This window comes from Rhagoletis pomonella, unplaced genomic scaffold (assembly GCF_013731165.1).
Source record: "Rhagoletis pomonella isolate Grant_MI unplaced genomic scaffold, Rhpom_1.0 Rhpom_scaffold_00004, whole genome shotgun sequence".
Classification (NCBI taxonomy): Eukaryota; Metazoa; Arthropoda; class Insecta; order Diptera; family Tephritidae; genus Rhagoletis; species Rhagoletis pomonella.
In genome coordinates, this window is record NW_023458558.1 from 49,351,254 (window position 1) to 49,363,351 (window position 12,098).

Consider the following 12,098-nt stretch of genomic DNA (forward strand, 5'->3'; position numbering starts at 1 on the left):
TTAGTAGTCGAAGACATTTTGTAAGTTGCCGTCAATTATTTTTGTTTGCTGACCTTACGGCCCTGGTGCTGAGGCCAACGTTGTCAACATCATATCGTTTTATTAAAACAGTCGCAAGAAAATGGGTCGCTTTTTCAAAAACCTCATTCGGTCTCGAAAGCTGTACTCTAGACGTATTTCACGAGATTTCCATGTTCGCAATTAAAAAAACCTACGCCGACCCTAAGATCGTTTGGTTTCCTTATTTTCAGATAAAAATGTTCGCCCCATTCCTGCCTGCCAGCATCTTTCTGTTTCTTTTTCCAACCACTAGAAAATAAATCTATATCACCTATTCCTTCTTTTAGTGTCACATGGATATTTCTCTGAATAGTCGAGACTAAATTTCCTCAATGTACCACCGAACAGGATGGCTATGCCACTCGCTTCCTGCAAGCTCTTACTAAGGGAGAACTTCGTAGGAGAAGCGGCCTCCAGATGGGAGCCCACTGAACGCTGCAATACAACGAAGCTTACGTGGCCAAAATGGGATGTACGGAGATCGAGAGAAACTCTCACTCCCAATAAAGGCGATATGTCACTGGTCATTGGTCTGCCCACATGACATATCCTGATAGGAAGCAGGCACGCAGAACGCCTCGGGGTTAGTCACAACGACTACTGCAGCAGCTGCCACGACGAAGAAGAGTCTGAATCAATAAGGCACTTACTCTGCGATTACCCAGCACTAGGCAGGAAAGAGGAAAGACAGAAATTCCTTGGTATAGGTCTTCTAGGCAATCTTAGCGCAACTGCTAAGTTTGGAATACGGCAGTTGCTAAGGTTCGCAGACTCCACGAATTGGTTTAAACAGTAGACGTTTTGGATCCATGTGGTATCACAAAGTGCCCTGGCCGAGCTTAAGTGTGCTGGCGCCCTTTGGGCCTGGCAGCCACTTCAACCTAACCTAACCACCGAATATACTTTCTCCTTCGCCGGGTTGATATTATTAAATTAAGTCTTGACAGAGTCTATCTCCAGTAGTTTACTGACGGGTGAATCCGTTTTTCTGAAATAGAATCCATATATTCGGAGGGGTAAATCAACCTCTTATTAAAGAGTACTCCTCAGATTTCACTTTGTATACTCATTTACTTACTTATGTACATACATATGTAGGTATAAATGTACATAAATACACCTTGTGGCAACAACAGTAAGGCAAGACGCATACACGTATCTCAGTACAATTACATTAACGAAAATGAAACACAATTTCTTTCTACGCTTTGTTTGTTTTCACACAACTAAGTTTTCGCAATATTTGTATTTGTTTTAGCCTTTCCTTTTATGCTGCAGCATTCATTATCAATTTCATTGTTTGCATTTTTCTCACACGTAAACAACAATTAAAAGTTTTTCCAACGGACATTGGGCCACACTAACATATATACACATACATACATACATATGTATACACAGACATCCACCTAAACCTTCGGTGTTTGCATGCCACCCGCGTATGCTCCAATCCGCAATTATCGCTTAACAAATCTACTTCCTTTTAATATCTTCGCCAAATGCGTCGAGTGTACACAAGGCACGAATAGCAGCAACACGAAGAACAACAACAGCATTCGAGTACAAAATGCTACCGCTATAACAGCAAAAATAATAAGTAACAAATTTAGCTTCATCAACGAAAACAAATACAGCATCAGCTTGCTTGCACAACACCATATCATCCTTGCTAACACCCAGCAATCACAACAACATGGGCATTCACCACTGCCTACATACTTACATACATAGAATAACAGCAGCAATGAATAATGACAAAAGCAAATCGAAGGAATTTCGTAATTTACTCTCAACGCCGGCATTTGCATTGGTATCGGAATTGGAACAGCAAAAACAACAACAACAACGAGTGCGAAAAAACCGCAACAATACTAAATAGTGTTTCTATTCCAATGCGTAGCATTGCCCAAAACAATACCGTTACCACGCCTCTGCATTCCACCACTCTTGCCTATTGCGTTTCCATCGGCCTTTCGTTCCGCTGCGTGGTTTGTTGCGAAATAGCCACTTTTATTGTTATTGGGTAGTACAATTGTGAAAATCATCTCTTCATCGGATGATAATAAAACTGTTTTCGTTCGCGTTTCACTGCTGGTTGTGTTTTTGTTTGCGGCCTATTGTGGTGAGGTATAGTGGGTAAGGTCTTGCATTTGCCTTGTAGAGTTGCCAACTGGCAAAAGTTATTTGAATGGATGATTGAGCTTTTACTTGTGAAAATCTTTAAGTTTTCTTAAAATTTGTAATAACAAGTATTAATTTGTTTTAATCCAACTAAGCTGCCAGAAATAAAAAAGCGAATAAACATTCGCGGAAATTCGAACTCTGCAAAATAAAACAAAATACTTTACCCAAAACTTATAAAACACTTGGTTCATCTGAAAATTAAAGTACTTGCCTCTGAAATTAAATCGATCTGCTACCATATCGACGGTTGCGTGGACGATCGAACTATATCGGCAGCCGGTTGAAAAACTTTTCAAGAATGCCCTAATTCGGAAATTATGTTGAGATAGGGTATAAAAAATGTCTGCCAAATTTTCCCAAAAACCAATTGAAATATTCTGATTACTTAACATATGAACTAAATACACACAGGCAACTTTTGCGACCTTTGTTTAATATTTGAATTTAAGAGGAACCCAATTTTCGCTACATACACTTATTCTATTAAAATCCACAATCGTTTTAAATTAAAAGGGCGTAATTTAAAAACTTTGAAACCTGCTCTCAGATTCGGATTTCTTACGACAAACTAGACATTGTTGTTACTCATACGCCATGACATGCGGAACTAAGGCAAGTAATTAAGCGCATGCCTTTGGGTTTTGACTTTTACTCCACAGGCAGCCTAACTCTTTCGCATGTCAGGGCGCATTTAAAATTAAATTTAAAGGTAAAGTAGTTATACAAAACATTCATATCGGACCAATAACTGGTATGGAAGATCTATCTTATAAAGCACCGATTTAAATGATTTTCACTACTGTGTGTGATCGATAAGTAAACCGATCACACAATTTAAGAGTTTTGTCCGCCTACACAAAGTAGTTATATCGCGGAAACTTGTATCTGAACAATCAGTGGTATAGGTATAGGAGATATAGCTTACATAGCAACGAACTTGACAATTTTCTCAGAGACTTTTTACATATAATTATATAGAGAATACCTCACGAAATTGCCCGCTTTTAACTGTCCAAATGAAGGAGTCTTAAAGTAAACCCCATATCTGAACGATCAGATGTCCGGAGGATATAGGTTATGGTAGTCCGATCTTTGTAATTTTCACAGAAAGATTTTTCTTGACAATTAGTGAAAATAGTGCAAAATACTAAAAATAACTTAAGATTTTTTTGATTTTTTTTTTGGAATATTTTATTAAATAAAATGACCAATGGAATAATTATTTAAGGATTTTGTATAATTTTTTAGCATTTCTCCCTAATATAAATTTATGAACGCAAAGAATTATTCCGCAAAATCGTTACCGCTACCCCTGCTAAAATTTACGCGTCTATGAAATTCTTAATATTCATAAAAAATGTGGAAAATCGTACATAAAAAAGCATTTAGATATAAACATTATAAAAAAAATTGTGAAAATGTGATATTCAATATAATTTTTTAATAAAAATTTCTAAAAAATTACGAAACGGGTGATTAAATTTTTTCGCCTGACAAAGAAGAAAAAATAATGTAGCGCCACAGCCTCTCTAAAGTAACTTGTAAAACAAATTTATATATTAAAATCTAAAGTAGTCTACGCTAAAAGCTCTTCATAGGGTATTTCTTTTTTGAATCGTATATTTTGGAGTCTAAAAAAGTTTCTGGGAAGAGCATTGAATAGAATAAATTTGCTTGTTGCTGATTAATTGTTCAACAAAAAATTACTGAATAATCGCTTTGAGTGAAAAGAATTTACAGAGATCTAAAAGTTAAAGTTTTTAGACGATTTTTCCTAGACACAAAATGGAAGGCAGAGAAAATAGTATAAAAGAAGAGCCTTATAAAAATATGCCTACTTGCAGAGCCATAAAAAACCTCTTGATCAGAGCCTTAAAAGAACCTTATAAAAGCACAGTATACATTAAGAAGCTTATAAAAACACTGCTATTCACATTTTATACCATGTCCCCACCGGAGATACCACGTAGGTATGGCTGTTGGGTTGGTTATCCCGATAACCCACTCCATTTAGCGTAGTTTCGCCATATACAATTGACAGCACTTAACCATTTCACTGAGATGGTTAAATGCTAACCAACTCGAAACTACGTCGAAAGTCTGATACAACCCTGTGTTTTCCCGCCATCTGTGGCTCATTAGCGTCAAAATGTAAAAAATTCGTTCCTTACTAGTGTTTGGAGTTAACTAAGATCAGATTAGATTTACTCCAGTTTTTGAAAAAATTTGAAATCTACTACTCTACTCCGCTTGACTTCAAATCTATTCCGTTTTTTTTTTTCATTCATGTTATGCCCCTCTTGGGGCCGTTTTTGAGTGTTCACCACCGGTTTCAGTAAAAAAATTGAAAGTTAGCCAAATCTCACTGTTAAAAAGTAACTCTTTCATAGCAATGCGTCAATAAAGTAACTTGGTTATTTTTTGATGTATGGCTGTAGAAATTGGCGGATGCAGAACTTTACTTAAGTTGTTAAGAAATATGTGTAGAATGAAATTTATAAAAAGTAGAAAAGGTTTAGATCCTATTGCTCTTTAAAAAACTAAGTGTTAGAAACGTTCTACTTAATAGTAAATGCTAAAAATTACCTAAATATGTAACATATTATCCCTACATTGACTCGCATTCTTATATTTGCATGAATAGAAAATATTTTAGTCATACAATTAATGTCAGAAACGAAAATAAAAAATTCAATCTAGCACGGAAAATTTGTTTTCATTCAGATTTTTAGTCCTGAAGCGAGTTTTGGAGCTCCGAACACTGTTCCCTACATTTGTACAGCTTTATAAACCTCAAACCGCAGTGTGGACAGCAATAGTTAGTGATGTGGTTAAGTTCGATTAGGGATGGGCAAAATCGATATTCGAAGCTTCGATATTCGAATTTTAATCGAATTTTAGCTCCAAAATGGCGAATATTTGAAATCGAACTTTGTGTTGCTAAAATTCGGATAAAATCGAATTTTTCTAGAAAAAATCGAATTTCATCTTTGTTTCCAAAAAAATCAACTCTTCAACTTTCTTCTTTCTGACTAAATTTGCCATCACTGTGTGTGGCACTCCATTTGTCTTAGGGATGCAAGTAAAAAAAAATACATGATTTTCGAACTGATGCATCGCGATAAAAAATCTGTGCCTAGAAGAAAATGTTATTCCAAACTCAAATTTAAAATTTTGTTTGTAAAAAACTAGTTTTTTTGTTGATTTTTTATTTTAAATGTTTAGAGACTTTTACGTTGGTGGCACCCCTCCTAAATGTAATTAAAAAATAAAGCTTATTCAAAACCATCGATTGATACCTAAATTAGGGTAATTTATTTAACTTATTAAATAATTTGATTTTGATTACATACACACATCTACAGGGCAAGCCCTTTCATTTAACACCTACCTCCTTTTTGAAAATCGAACGAACGATACAGATTTTATGACTTGGTGTTAAATATTTAACGTATACATCTGCGAAAGCGATTATTTAATTTTTTTTTTAATTTAACGAACGATACAGATTTTATAACTTGGTGTTAAATATTTAACGCAAACATCTCCGAACTCGATTAAGAAGTTTCAATTAAAAACATTTTTGGAAAATTCGAAAAAATTCGAATCAAATCGAATTTTCACCACCAAATTTCGAATCGAATAATCGAATGTTTGGGAAATGTTCGAAATTCGGAAAAATCGAATTTCAACCCCCCACTACCCATCCCTAAGTTCGATTTGAGATGGTTAACTTTTTGGTGGGGACATGTTATTTGAGATTTGTGTTATCCGGGTAATAAGAAATTTTAGCATAGGGACGCTAAAATGACAAAATAAAACGCTAAAAGCATAGACAGACGCCAGAGTTGATCCGGATCAATTAGTTAACTCGGAATTTTCTCGGGAATTAACTGCTGATGATCCGGATTAAGTCCTAGAGTTTGTTCCCAAATTTAACTAGGATCAAGGCAATTTTCGACAACAACATTGACCAAAACTCAGAGAGTGTAAAATACAGAGAATATGTAAAACAAGCATGGACACAGACCTTCTAATAGGTAATGCAGTCACCGTACTAATTCAGATAGGAATCCAATTAAAATTGAATAACAACTTATCTGAAATAGTATGGAGACTGCATTACCGACTACAATGTGGATAGCTATGCTAGTTATAACCATTCCTTGTGCTCTGAGCAAACAAATACGAGTGGTGAGAGCTGTGTACTACAAGTTTGCAGGTCCCAGGTTCGATCCTTGGTTGGAGCGATTGCCAAAAAATTTTTTGTTTTTATTATTTATTTATTTATTTATTATTTGATTTATATATTTAAATTTACTTTGTTTTCTTTTCATTCGTTTTATTTTATTTCACATTTTTTTCTTTATTTTACATTTTTTTATTATTAGTTACTTTGAATTTCTAAACTTTAATATTACTAAAAAAGTCAAAAACAACTAAGTACAAAAAACAAAAAAAAATATAGAAGGTATAATTGAATCAATAAAAAAAGTTAAATGAAAAAAAAATTATATATAAATAACATAATAAAAATAAAATATTCTACTCGCCGTGGGATTCGAACCTACGTGCTCGCGGCTCATTAATCCGCTGCCGTGCCGTCTGCCAAGGCACGATTTTGATCAGATTAATTGATTAAGATATGTTATTCTACATCAGGTGATTTCCGCAAGATATGTATGGGTCATTCCATACAATATTTACAACTCAATATTTTTTTTGGGGTGAAATATATTTTTTTACATTCTTTATCGAAAACAAGAAGACACCTATTTTTTTTATTTTTTTGTTGTTGTTTTATTATTTATTTCGTCACGATATTCGAAAATTTCGAAAAAAAATTCCCGAAATTTTGAGCTCACGGGGAAGTATCTTTTTCAATTGTTTGCAGTTAATAAACTATTTGTCGCAGAAAATCAGTTAAGGTATCAAAATTTGCGTAATTACCTCGGCTTTCCGCGAGAGTGTTAGATATATTACAATAAAAAGTTTTTTTTTTTATTATTATCATGTTTGATATTTATCTTTTTCAACCTAAATAGTTGTCAAACTCTAAGGAGTAAAAATTTGAGAACGGAAACACCAAAACTGCAGAAGCTACGGGTTTTTTCATACCTGGGTACATAAACTTTGGTATAGCGATTGTCAGAATCCCACTGCTGAACTTGAAAAATGGTATACAGATCCATATTCTTATGGCCAATATTAAGTTAACGAATTTTGGCGTTTTATGTATCATTTCAAAAATTGAGGTTTTCCTAAATTTCAATTATTAAGATTGCACATATAGAGCGTTAATATCCAACATACATAAACAGGTGAATTAAAAATTTACATATAAATAATCTCATATAGAAATCAATATAACACATCTTTGTTTCATATCCCCTAACCGCCACTACATCGAACCCGCAGCTGATATTACACTTTAAAATGGCAACAAGCATTTGCTATCTACATAAAAATTAAACACATCCTTAATTATTGCCGCACCTTAAAAAATGTCAATGCACAAACCGATACTTAAACCATACCGCTTTACGCCCGCACTAAATTCACACATTAATATTCCTAATATCTCTATCACTACAATTGCTATTAATAAACTTTATAATCAAAACATTTAATAGCTGCACTTATTCAAATGAACTATTCAAAACTATTGTTTCAATACCACTTTGTTCCGCCGTTGCACCAATGAGAGCATAGAGCAGCATCCAAGTTGTTGCACCTGCTTTCGCCTCCCCTCCACCCGCAAACGGAAGTACGTGCCAAAGAGAGGATGCTCACTCCTATAGTGCTCACTTCCGCACAACACTCGTTACTCGTGGCACAAATAGAGTATCAGCATCCGGCTCCGCGCTCGCACGACACGCATGCAATGGGTGACGCCCGAATATCCACGTTGCTGTCGTTGTGACGAATGTACTAAAAGCAGTTATGCTCATTCTCAGCACCCGAAGTGGCTAAAGTGGCAACTCGTACCCGACGTCAATGCTGACTTCCGCCGCAGCATCGCGGCTGTTGCCAAATTGCTGCTGAAGCTGTGAAGTTGGTGCTAGTGTCGAGTCATGTTGATGGGGTGTTGCCCCCGCTGTTGCTGCGCCCAACTGCTATTTATTTATTAGCGCTGTTAATGCGATTCCTTGCTGTTCCCAGAATTGCCGTTGCCGTTGCTGTTGCTACTTGTCTGTACAGCGACGAAGACTGTCACTGTTCCTATTCGCCGCCATACGATGCGACGACACTCAAGTGAAACTGAAACATACAGACTGTGCTCGGCCGCCGACCACTTGGTGGTAGTCAGTCTCTAAGGAACTTTTGTGCGGTTCGGTTCGATTTGGTGTACTTCGTGCTGAATATAAATCTATCGTTTGTTGTACGTTGCTCGCTACATGGATGTACATATAATGCAGTTTTCGCTGCGTCTCTAGTGCTTGGCCCACATTGCGAATGCGTCCTCATTACGTGCATTTTACTGGCAATTTTAAGCAATAAAAAGGATTTCAACATATACAGGTATTTAAAAACCTGTTTTTTGCGTGGCTTTTAAACTGCAAAGTGAAGTGATGAGTGCTAGGCAGCAAGTTGAAAATTCGCTAGTACATAGCCGCTGTACCGAGCGTCAGTGATAGCGCGAGTGCGAGTAGTTAGAAAAGTAAAATACAAAAGAAAAAGCAATTAGCTTTGGCTGCTGTTGGTAGGCTAGCAGCGCATGAGCATTCAGCTACGCGTAACACCTTGCTAGTACATACATACATACATATTTACAGCAGTGCTAATTGTTCGGTGTTAAATTGATGCAAACGAAATTTCGATTCGCAATAAAATTTTCTGCGAGCGCTGTGTGAACCCCTTTTGTGGATATTGTGGCCGACTTTACTAAATTCTGCAGCTTTACCGGTCGTTTGTTTTGTTTTCGTGTGTGCGTGTGCACTGCGCAGTCGTCGAAATTAATTGCTGCGACAGGTAACTATTAACTTTTATTGTCGTGCTTACTAGTTATTGTTATTGTTGTTGTTGTTGTGGCCACAAGCTGCGCTGATAAATTAAGTCGTTTTTGCCAGCGTGCATTCCTCCTATTATATAAGTACATAATACATGTTTGCGTCATAAACTTAAACGCAAAAGTGATTTCCAATCGTGTAATTCGTTGAAGTACTAAAAGTTATTTGTGTGCATTGCCACTGCCAGTATGCAGTAGAAGCAGCATATATGTATTTGCCGCAACAACACTTCAACCTTAAGTGTCGTGACAGTCAGTTTGCCATAGAAAAAAGCTTGATGTACTCGCTCGCTGCGGCACCTGCCCGGCATAGTAACACGTACTAAATAAGTTCGCATCCTTTGCGCCCACTTTTGGTCGGTGGTGTATAGGTACATAGCCAGTAACGTGCCGGTGCCGCACAAAAATACCCAAGCTGTGGCGCATTGAGGCTGCGGCGTGCTGCTCTATTGCAGAACGCAAGTACGGCTTGGTCGTCGTAAAATATCACCGGTGAACGTGCGCGGATTAGAAAGCCACCTAAGCAGTTGTGCGGCCGTGCGGTGAGGGTGGCAGCGAGTTGTTTGTGCGCTGCTGACTCTTTTTATTCGGGTAAGTGCCTATGTAATTGGATATATGCATTATATCTGCCTGTATTTCAGTGAATTGTATGCACGTGCGAGAATGTATGTTCATCGTTCGTTTGTTACTCAACGTATTTATTTGCCGTTAGGTGGCTTGTATATGTATGAAAGAAAAGAAAAATATATCTACATATATACCAAGCCGACGATGGTCCACACTCCAATTCTTTTTCGATGTAATTTCAGTTTAGTATTCTCATGTTGTAGCAGTTGTTGTAACGTAATTCTATTTTATATATATTTTTTTGTTTGTTTTTGCATATAAACATAAGCGCCAACAACAACAACGTTTTCACTTTTCTCTTTCATTTCTTTCTTTTATTTGAGCGCAAAATAATTTACAACGTCAGCTGTTCGTTACATTCATACCACACACACACACACACATCTACCCACACACATATAGGCCACACACTTTTTATTTATTCAAATAGATTTTTTTTTTAGCATTTTATTGCTTTACGCTTTGCTTGCTGCCACAACAAGCAGTCGTACGTACAGCGCTGTGTCGCAAACGCAATTTTGTTGGCAAAATAAAATATTTTGCTAACGGTAATTGGAGGCACGCACCTCCAGTGGGGTGGCATGGATTTATGATGCGTTGGAATTTGGCGTTATCTTCTCTCGCTTGGCTGCTACAATTACGCTTCTACTAATCATACTCACGGTTTATGTGTTTGTGTGTGTGTGTGCACCGCCACTGTGAATTGAATTTGTGGCCCAGTGACGTGTGATAAGCGCTAACGGCCATTGGGAGGCGTTAGCGATGCAAATTTGTTGTCGCGCATAGTAATCGTAACCGGTGGTTGGGTTGCAAGTTGGCAGTTGGTGAGCTGTAAAATTGGCGGCCAATAAATGTGGCGAGTAATTATTTTTAATTATCCAGTCGGAGTTACGTGCAGATCCTGATCGTAATAAATATAATGCAGGTCTATGGTTGCAATGCAATGTTCAGTGGTTTAGGTGTTAGATGCGGCAGGTTAAAGATAACTATGATCCTTGTATGTATATTAGAGTGGTCCCAGTTTTTTATGGGGGGAAACATTTTCAGCGTAGAGAATGTGGTACGCTTTTAGTTTGTTTTTCGTTTTGGTATTTGTTATATATGTACCAACTTTAAATTTTCTACTATAACCAAGACCCTCAATATCCTTGAAATGCTCTACTGAGTCCCTTTGAAACCCTCAAAGATATTGATGATTTTTATAAAACGCTGGTGTTTTCATGACAACTTAAGCTTGTGATATTGTTTTAGCTAATCTACATTTGAAAGTATCTTAGGTTGCTTAACTCAATAAAGTATCCTCTAAATTTATACTTAAAAACGTAAAGTTTGGTGCTAGCCCCTCTTTTGGCAAAAGGAAAAATTTTGGAAGGTGCCCCCAAACTTATCTCGGAAACTTTTTTTGGACCAATCCAATGTACATATGTATGTAAAAACAGCGAGAACCGCACCTAACCCAGGCGACAAAATTAGAAAAAACGGCGTTTTAGCTGCCCTTATTTGGGATCTTTTGAAACTGTATGCCTTCCGCGATTCGATTCGTTACTCCATTTTATTTTGCATGAAATGGCCAGACTTTCAGATTATTCTGACTTAACTACCTTTGGAAGGATAAATTTACATGAAATTACTATAATTCAATTTGAACTTGGTTCCAGATAGGACCGACACGTGTATATGCTACGATTCGGTGTTTTGAAGACACCTTCTCGTTTGTCTTCTAATGGTGCAGCTTCCAACAGGATATTCTTATTGAAAAGGCCCGCCCGGAAAGCTTTTATTTATGTAGAAGCACTCCTTATTTTGCCTTCTGTGTATGAGGTAACTCCTGGGTTCGTTCAAATTGAGAGTGGAAGACCCATTTAATCTATGTTGAAGAATTAATTGAAAGTAAAGAAAGAATTTGTTAATTTCGGAAACACTATTGATTGTAGTCTGATTTTTTAATTTGGGTCGGGGCATGGTACAATAATTACAGACAATACCTGAGAGCACATATTCCGACCTGCCTTATTTAAAAATAATCTTTGTTGCCCACACTAAAAGGTTTACTGCTAGGGAAAAGGGATATTTCCATACCCCATATATCATAATGTTCACGTATTTTTTTAAACAAACCATCTTGCAGAGAACTTATTTAACTTGCAAAAGCTGGGAAAAAACATTTGCTCGTAAATAAATTCAAAATTTGTACGGCTTACTTAATTTTAAACGTTTT

General features: G+C 36.6%; 1 protein-coding gene across 1 annotated transcript in view; it reads left to right on the top strand.

Annotated features, from left to right (window-relative positions):
- Positions 1–8,571: 8,571 nt before the first annotated feature.
- The window catches only part of LOC118737719, a gene marked incomplete in the record, with an annotated part of 336,238 nt that continues 332,711 nt past the window's right edge, over positions 8,572–12,098 (top strand). The window contains 1 exon segment of the mRNA XM_036468426.1: positions 8,572–9,829.